The following is a 9,489-nucleotide window of genomic DNA, read 5'->3' as shown; positions in this document are numbered from 1 at the left end:
TGATATAAATAATAAAAAAAGTGGACCTAATACCGAACCTTGTGGGACCCCACTCGTAACACATCCCCAGTCAGATCTTTTACCATTGATTTGCACTCTTTGCTTCCTATTGCTAAGCCACGCCTTGACCCAGTTCAAAACTTTACCCTCTACTCCGTGAGCCTGTAATTTAAGCAACAGTCGTTGGTGAGGAACTTTGTCAAACGCTTTACTAAAATCAAGATAGATTACATCATAATTTTCATCTCTGTCAACCGCCTCAAATACTTTATTGTAGAAGGACAAGAGATTGGTGAGGCATGACCTACCTTTTGTGAACCCATGCTGCGAGTCGTGAATTAAGCTATGTTTCTCTAAATGCTCCCGAATGTTCCTGGCTATTATGGACTCCAGCATCTTCCCTATAACCGATGTTAAGCTAATTGGGCGATAGTTTGAAGCAACTGACCTGTCCCCCTTTTTAAAAATCGGCGTCACATTAGCTACTTTCCATAGGCTCGGCACATAGCCAGTATTTACCGACATCCGCTTGTGTAAACGTTCCTTCTGTCTACTGAGCTCGGCAAATGAGCCACCAAGTAAAGTTTTCTGAGCTGCAAAGATAAAACCAGCATTTACATAAGCGGGGTTGATTCACAGACCTGTCTCCATACGTCACGGTGTTCGAAAAAAAAGTTGGAAAGTTTCGTTTAGTCGGCGCAACATCTGTGGTCATATGCCGGAGAGAGACAGAAGGGGAAAGGAATTATAGGAGAAGGGAACAGATCCCAGGAGACGGGACACAACCCCCGATTGATAACGGGTACCCATTCACTGTTGGGTGGACAGGGGCGTAGGGTATCGGAGAAGCCGCCTGTGTGATTCTCCTGGTGTGGACAGATTGTGAGAGTCCATTCATAATGTCGTCTTGAATGTTCGAGTGTCCCTATAGTCAAGACAGTATTCAGACTGTCCTCATCTATTGAATACAGGCTGGATTGTTCCCTCCGATTGGCAAACTTCTTGAGATTCAAGGAAGCCTCCCAGAACAGTGGTGGGTCTGAACTCAGGTGATATACCACCCTGGAGATGAGTGAACATCAGCTAGTGTGTAGTGACGATAGGCATGTGAACGAGTTTATTAACACACTAAAAATACCAACAGTGAAAATATCAGCAGCTTCCCCCCACCTCCCTTTCAAAAAAAAAAAAAAAATCAAATATCAATTGGGGGAGTCCTTTGAACTCTTTAATCCTGCTGCTTTATAACCAACCAGAACCGGCCAGTCACCAAGTCTGACGCGCCTAGATGGACACCACTGCGGACGCCGAGGATTAGTTGAGGCAGAAAGAACTCCGTCGATGGACACCATTGCGGACGCCGAAGATTAGTTGAGGCAGAAAGAACTCCGAAGACTGTTGACACCTGGGGAATGTAGTAGTCTTTGTCGTCCACAGCACAGCCCCTCGAAAGCCACGACCTCTGGAAAGAAGGAAAAAAAGGGATTAGCTCCTGGTCATATTGAAACTCTCTTTGATCTATTATATCATTAAACCTGCCTTTCATATTTCCCTGCAGTTTTACTTTCTGTATACGTTAACCTAAAATGCTAAATTCAGTTAGTACAGAATCAAGTCCCTAGTTCCCTTCTCCCGTACTGGCCTATCACCATTTCCGATTAAGATTGGTTCTGGTTCTGTCCTCATCATTTCCTACCTTACCAATTTCCTGAAGTTGTCATTCACGTCTTACACTAAAGTGGAAATAGCTATGAAATGCAGCCACACGGGGTTACATGTTCCATCTCAACTTAAAGAACATATGGAGTCTGCAAGAGGTCAGGTCCTTTTGTGTGTGTTTGAAGATACCCTAAACAACCTACCTTTACCTAACAAAATCAGATCAGTTCCTATAGGTCTTGACTCAGAAGATTCATATATGTTTACTAATGAGACTTTCTAAACAATAAAGTGAGGTCATTCTTAGTTAATTTAAACCGTAAGGTGCTGGCTATCAAGCGTTTTAAGATACCCTAGACTTAACCTAATAAAACCAAAACAAACACTATAGGTCTTGACTCTGAAAAATCATATATGCTTCCTTACTGATGAGACAATATATACAACAAAGTAAGGTCGTTATTTGTTGAGTTATACCAAAAGGTGCTGGCTATTATGTGTGAAGATCCCTAAACTTAACCAAACAGAACCTCAAACAGTTACTATAGGTCTTGACTCAGAAAAATCATATATGCTTCCTTGCTAATGAGATTTTCTATACAGTTTTCCATGAGGTTTGAAAGTTAGTATAAGACATGAATGGAAACAATAGTAGTTCGTGAGGTAGAAAACTAACTATCACATCAATAACACCAGTCTACCACATCTACAAATAATATCCCAAACCTACTATCCATATCGGACCCGATGACATACCATTTTTCGCAAATATCTTTCAAACGAAGACTCGGGTCAGCATGGTGCTTTGGCACAGATTGTTTCTAGCGCTCCGCTAATTTTTGACGCTATTGTGCATTGCCAGATGCGGTTAATTATGGCGTTTACTCTTGACTGTGATGGCAAAACCTGCGTGAGCCGCTTACGCATTCGAACATGTGAGGTGTGACGTATTTGTGACGTGTATCCAGCAACGACCTCCACCCCTGGCATCCTCTTCCCATCCCTCCCTTTCCCTCCTCCCCGCATTCCCTCTCTCCGTCCTCTTTCTCTTGCTTACCTCCCTTTCCCTCCTCTCTCTCTCTCTCTCTCTCTCTCTCTCTCTCTCTCTCTCTCTCTCTCTCATATACACACACACACACCTGATGAACATGAACTTCGAACACGCACACCTGTAGATATGAATTCATGCACGTGAATGACTTAAACTAATAGCAGATAAATGCAAGTTATATGCCGAGTAAGGTTGGAGAGTTTATGCAAGGAATCGTAATCGAGGCTATTGCTTGTTTCACCGTTATACCGTATTTGGTGCGTGGGTCCAAAGGAGTCATTGCACTACGACTCTTCCATATCATTAACCAAGAGAATATCGAGAAATTAAGGATGAGAATATCGAGAACAAATTAAGGATGAGAATATCGAGAACAAATTAAGGATGAGAATATCGAGAACAAATTAAGGATGAGAATATCGAGAACAAATTAAGGATGAGAATATCGAGAACAAATTAAGGATAAGTCCGAATAGGTAAGTAATGAATCAAAGTTATATTTCGTAGTTCCAGATAAAACAGTCGTGTTCTTTAATCCCTTTTCTACCCTTCACAACGCCAGGTGCCAACGCCAGTCGTGCTTTTAATTGTTTCCCCAAACTCTTCCACACACTCCATTTTCCACGTGGTCTGATATTTTCTTAACTTATAATAAAATATAACCACAAGAATATAGCAATGCATGCACAAAGATACAGCAATGTATTACAGAGGGAAACGGAGGGATGGTAGTAGGGGAAGCCAGGGGTGGAGGTAGTTGCTGGATACACGTCACAAATACGTCACGCCTCACATGTTCGAATGTGTAAGTGGCTCAAGCAGGTTTTGCCATCACAGTCATGAGTAAACGCCATAATTAACCGCATGTGGCAATGCACAATAGTGTCAAAAATTAGCGGAGTGTGTGAAACAAGCTGTGCCAAAGCACCATGCTGATCCGAGTCTTCGTTTGAAAGATATTTGCGAAAAAAAGGTATGTCATCGGGTCTGATATGGATAGCAGTTCACAGAAACCCTGAATCATAATGCTCGTAATTTTCGAACTGCCAATCCACATCACCTGTTAATCGATGCCGCGGTAAGTCACATCAGCCGCGAATGTCATCAACGGCGAGTCACGCGTAACTTGCAACCTTCACGCCCGTCTCCGTATACTCGTCACACTACACCCGGCTTGACACCACCGACGCGCCAGACCACTCATGAAGCCACAACCTGCAATACAAATACTTATAACCATACATTCCAGACACCCAAACTCTCCCACGCACACGCCGATAACCATACATCACCCCAATGTCACACACCACGGGAAGCAGGACCATGACAGGGCCTCAACACGTGCACGGCTCGCTCTTACCTCCCTGAACTCCGGCTGTAGACTGAGTGAAAGCCTGCAAGGGAAGAACTCTAAGGGGGAGGGAAGAAAGGAGGGATGGAGGGGGGAGTTGGCTAGTGATCTCCCCCTCTCCCCATCTCCCCTGCATCCCACCCTCCATAACGAGCCTTTCCCTCCTTCCTCCACTCTATTCTCACGTCGTTCCCTCGTTCAATTTATTTATGTTACTCTATATCATCCTTTATTTTCACTAATAGAATATACTGTCGTCTTTATCGATGTCTCAGGATTGTAATACGGCATTTCATTGTCTTACCTGTGTCTAATTAACTCATTCCTACCTTACATTGAGAGGAAGGAGGGACGGGCGTTTAGTTGTTCGAAGCTCGGTAACTATCACAGTCGCTTGCCTCCAGTTCGCTCAGCCTCTGTAATAAAAGATAGATATACACATAACTATCTAGCAACTCCTCTGACTAGTCTTCAATTAACAAGAGAAGACTATTATCATATTTCTCGTAAGTGGCGGCATGATATGGGGAAGGGGATGGGAACAGACGGACGAGGAGGGGGGAGGAGATGGGTGTGTTAGGTGTGGGAGGAATGGGGAGCATGGGTATGATGATAAGGAAATGGGAGGAATGAGATAAGATGAAACAGCGTACCCCAGGATTTTTTTTTTTTCTGATAAGGAGGAGGACGAGGAGGAGGGCCAGCACCATGACAAGCCATTTATAACCCACTAAATTAACCTTCTAACCTCCGCTCTTCATCACTGTCAGAGCTAACTGCCTAAGCCTTCCCGTCCATCACTAACCAAAGCGACCAGTGCAAAGCAAGACAAATGGCAATGCGTGACAGTACTGTTATATCTGTGGGCTGTGAGAGGCTGGGAGGGAGTGGAAGGGGAAGGAATGGAGGGGGAGGAAGAGGAAGTGGAGGGGGAGGAAGGGAAAGAAGGGGGAGGGAGAGGAATGAGAGAGGGAGGGAGAGGAATTGGAGGAAGGAGGGAAAGAAAGGGAGGAGGGAGGAGCTGTTTTCTTTCATCTGCACACTCATGAAAACGCGATTAATCTCCTCCTCGGAAATAGCTGGTGAGAGAGGCGGACCTTCGTGTCATTTCCCCAACCACACCATCGCTCCCCCTTTACAGCGTCATTCTTACTATTACGTCGTTATTATGACTATTATCGTATCCCCTGCTGCTCGTTACGCATTCTTGACTATTTTTCAGCCACGTGGAGATGCATATTGATGTACGGGATGACTTGCAGTTGTCTCTTTTTCATGCTTCACATTCCAAGACGACACTGAGGCTTGTTCCTGACCTACGATGAGAGAGAGAGAGAGAGAGAGAGAGAGAGAGAGAGAGAGAGAGAGAGAGAGAGAGAGAGAGAGAGAGATGGGTTACTTCATTGTCGAGTGGCTGTCAAGGTGGTGCGGTAATCAACAGGTATTTCCTAAACACACCTGTCAACGAGAGAGAGAGAGAGAGAGAGAGAGAGAGAGAGAGAGAGAGAGAGATATGAGGCTAGTGACTGTATCCTCCAGCTTCCGCATTGCCAATTAGCTAGAAAATAATAAAATGACAATAGAAGGTCGAAAGTAACAAGAAAAAACAATATAAATCCCAGAAAACCTAAGTATCAGTAACATAGGAATTAGTTTGTAGTATTAATCAGTAGTAATAGCAGCGTATCGAGGTAACAGTTAATAAGTGTGACTAGATGCTTTGATTAAACGTAGAAAGTCGAGGTAACGATACTTTGATATGTTTAACGATGTGTAACGCAAATGAATTATATTATTAAGCGCAAAACCAGAAGAATTGACCCTAACATTGGACATAAGTTGCTCTATGGCGGCTTTTTATTTTTTTTCATATGCTTTTTGCCCTTGATCTACTTCCTTTACTGTAAAAATGAGAGAAATAAGCTGGGGAGGGAATACAGACACCATACGACCTTTAAATCAGGCATGCCGAGAACGCTAACACCAGAACACCAAATCCACCCAGCCTAAAAGATTAACACAAGAATAATAAATGATTCTGACGTTCGATGCGAGTTGTAAAATAGCGTAGAAATAAGCTTAGGAAATACAGACTACCAAAAGAACGCTAACACCAGAACACCAAATCCACCCAGCCTAAAAGATTAACACAAGAATAATAAATGATTCTGATGTTCGATGCGAGTTGTAAAATAGCGTAGAAATAAGCTTAGGAAATACAGACTACCAAAAGAACGCTAACACCAGAACACTACTTGTAAATCCATCCAGCCTAAAAGATTAACACAAGAATAATAATTGATTCTGATGTTCGATGCGAGTTGTAAAATAGCGTAGAAATAAGCTTAGGAAATACGGACTACCAAAAGAACGCTAACACCAGAACACCAAATCCATCCAACCTAAAAGAAAACAAACACGAAAAATTGATCCTGACAATAGACGTTGGTTGTAGTAAGGTAAGGTAAAGTTGGGGGCATACGCTGTAGCTGCGCGTGGCCCCGGTGCTCATCTCCATAACATTGGTCCTTGAGCCTGTGGTGGGAGGGAGTCCATTACCCCGGGACACAGGGCAAGTGTGACATCCGGGTTACCACAGTTTACCTTCCCCAGGTCTCCCCAGGTACCCAATTATCGACCAGCCCAAGGGGGAGGATGAACAGCTGGGTGAGCTGCACGCCGACTGCCCGGGCCGGGATTCGAACCCGGGCCCGCGGAGTAGAGGCCAGGCACGCTGACCACTAGACCACGGAGGCGTAAAAATAGCACAGAAATAAGCTAAGGAGGGAGTACAGACTCTACCCAATGAACGCTAACACCAGAGCACTAAATCCACCCAACATAAGGAAAAAAACACAAAAATTGATTCTGACATTGGACGTAACTTGTAAAATAGCAGAAAAAAAGCTCAGAAGGGAATGTAAACTCAACCAAATGAACGCTAACACCAGAACACTAAATCCTAAAAAATACTACACAAGAAAATAACTCATCCTGACATTGGACGTAAGTTGAACAGCGAAGAAACAGGCTTAGGAGGGAACGCAGACTTCACTCATCCAATACATCAGTCATGCAGAGAACGACCAATATGAAGGCGAGCTAACTATGTGCTACCCTTACTAACACTTCTTGTTCCTCCTTCCTTCCTAGTTGCATTCTCCTAGAGCCACCCAGTTAGCCAACCAGCCACGCCCAAGAGTGTTATTATGTGTCTGACCACTCCTTCATTTCCTCAGGAAGACAAGGCTGCAGATGTACCCTTGTGGTCACGTGTCGAGCCCTCCACTTCCCTAAAACGTGCTCACAAGGCTTCAAGAGTATGTGTGTGTGTGTGTGTGTGTGTGTGTGTGTGTGTGTGTATAGAGAGAGAGAGGTAGTATGGTCAATGTTTTACCTCCGACGTGCCTCAACGCCTTTCACGCCTCCTAAAGCCTCCTCTTCCTCAATCCCTGACTTTTATTATCAAGTCGTAGTACCCGAGGCATTGGCGAAGGGAGAGAAATGTGCCCTCTTGTATGGTCGTGAAGAAGTGGTTTGCGTCGAAGATCAAAGATGCCTCCTGATTGGGTCCTGGATGTCGGGGCCCATTAAGATAACGCAGTGTGACCCGTCCACGGTGAGGGAGGTCTGGGTTGCCTTGAAAAACTTACCCTACACGATGTTCTGGCGGAGGAAGGGGATGTGAATTAGAGAAGAATGTGTCCTCCTAATCGTCCTCTTCTTCCTTCTCCTCCTCCTCTTCTTCCTGTTCCTTCTTCTCTTCTTCTTCCTCCTCTTCCCTCCTATGCTTAACACCTCTTTTTTTTCTTCATGTTCTTGTTTTTTTTGTTCTTCTTCATGTCCTTCTTTTCTTGCTATTGTTGTTTTTCTTCTTTTTCTTCCGGTTTCGGCTTCGAGACAAAACTTCTGGAATGAAAAACAGGAAAAAAAAGCGTTTATTAGTCTGAAATTTCAAAGCTATTTCAATACTAAGCAGATAACCATAACGTGTGTGTGAACCAGTGTATATTATTTCCTTTTGGCTCGTACGATTAGATTGTTAAGTGTCTTTTTAATGTTTGTGGTAAGGATTCACACACACACACACAAAAAAAAAAAATCAGGTTCGTGAGGCTGTGAGGCATTTAGCACATCTTCGTGAGAGGATTTTCACAACTTCCTGACCACTCCAGCAAAACGTTTCACATAATACCGGTCAGTGGGTTCCCTCCTTTGATCATCCTTAGGTGCGGGCGATCTGATAGGCCAAAGAAGGGTATTACACGAGGCATTTGCTAGTTATCTTCTCTCGTTAGCTTCCGACACGGTTCTGGGCTTCATTTTAAAGTGTTTAGCGATCTTTTTACAGTTGATGATAGTTGGTTCATTTAGTTCCCGTCCATAATACGTTGAAAAAGGGATATGGTGAGGATGAGAGAGAGAGAGAGAGAGAGAGAGAGAGAGAGAGAGAGAGAGAGAGAGAGAGAGAGAGAGAGAGAGAGAGAGAGAGAGAGAGAGAGAGAGAGAGAGAGAGAGAGAGAACTCCTCCAAACATCAGGAAGCTACAGAGGTGAGGGAAGAAATAAAGGAGGAGGAGGAAGAAAATAAAGGGAGGAGGAGGAGGAAGAGGAGGAGGAGGAGGAGGAGGAGGAGGAGGAGGAGGAGGAGGAGGAGGAGAGGAAATGAAGTGGAGGGGTTGAAGAGGGAGGAAAGGGTGAGAGAGAGAGAGAGAGAGAGAGAGAGAGAGAGAGAGAGAGAGAGAGAGAGAGAGAGAGAGAGAGAGAGAGAGAGAGAGAGAGAGAGAGAGAGAGAGAGAGAGAAATATTAAAGAAAAAGAAAACAAAAACTCTGCCGAAATATAAGAGTATACCCCCTAACCACGGCCCCATCCCTCGCTGCGATGCGCCACCCACGGACAGACGGACGAACGAACGGACGGACCAGGAACAAGTTTAGCGAATAGGAAGAAGTCGGTCCACCACGAATGCGTCTCCCGGAAGTAAAGTGCTGCGTCATGGGGATTGGTCTTTCTGTCTTCCATCTCTCTCTCTCTCTCTCTCTCTCTCTCTCTCTCTCTCTCTCTTATGGCCCATTTTTTGTCGCATTTATATGGGTGGAGCACTCTCTCTCTCTCTCTCTCTCTCTCTTGGGTAATATTTATAGTAATTGGCCCTGTCTAGCATATTAATTAACAGTCTCAGATAACCTGCATTTCCGTGTTTCTTTTTTTGTGTTCGATATTTCATCATTAACTTACGATTTATGGGGATTCTTTTTTTTTTTTTTAATTTGTAAGGTGTAATTATCACACTGTATTTCAAGAGGACTATCAAGACGTGTGTTTTCATTTGTTTGTTTTTTTGCCCGTAAAAAAAAAATCAAAATACTACATACACTTCCGAAATTGACCTTCCTTTTGGCCACTCTCCTAAACTCTTTATTATAG

At 44.0% G+C, this 9,489-nt stretch overlaps 2 long non-coding RNA genes across 3 annotated transcripts in view; one reads left to right on the top strand and one right to left on the bottom strand.

Moving 5' to 3' along the window:
* LOC126985747 (uncharacterized) overlaps positions 1 to 1,549 on the top strand; it is a 37,715-nt gene extending 36,166 nt beyond the window's left edge. Inside the window, exon 5 of the long non-coding RNA XR_007739003.1 lies at positions 1,257 to 1,549. This is a non-coding gene — a long non-coding RNA (uncharacterized LOC126985747). The remainder of the gene's footprint in view (positions 1 to 1,256) is intronic.
* LOC126985751 (uncharacterized) lies at positions 1,318 to 7,921 on the bottom strand. 2 transcript variants are annotated; one of them, XR_007739004.1, is made up of 4 exons: positions 7,715 to 7,921; positions 4,391 to 4,477; positions 3,771 to 3,925; positions 1,318 to 1,462 (listed from the first exon to the last, which is right to left on the bottom strand). It is a non-coding gene; the product is annotated as an uncharacterized LOC126985751 (long non-coding RNA). The 2 variants fall into 2 exon arrangements; XR_007739010.1 differs by lacking the exons at positions 4,391 to 4,477; positions 7,715 to 7,921 and adding an exon at positions 4,071 to 4,099.
* Positions 7,922 to 9,489: the final 1,568 nt, after the last annotated feature.

The sequence above is a fragment of the Eriocheir sinensis genome, chromosome 5, assembly GCF_024679095.1.
Source record: "Eriocheir sinensis breed Jianghai 21 chromosome 5, ASM2467909v1, whole genome shotgun sequence".
Taxonomy (NCBI): domain Eukaryota; kingdom Metazoa; phylum Arthropoda; class Malacostraca; order Decapoda; family Varunidae; genus Eriocheir; species Eriocheir sinensis.
The sequence above is the reverse complement of the archived record's forward strand: the minus strand, read 5'-3'. Positions and strand labels throughout refer to the sequence as shown.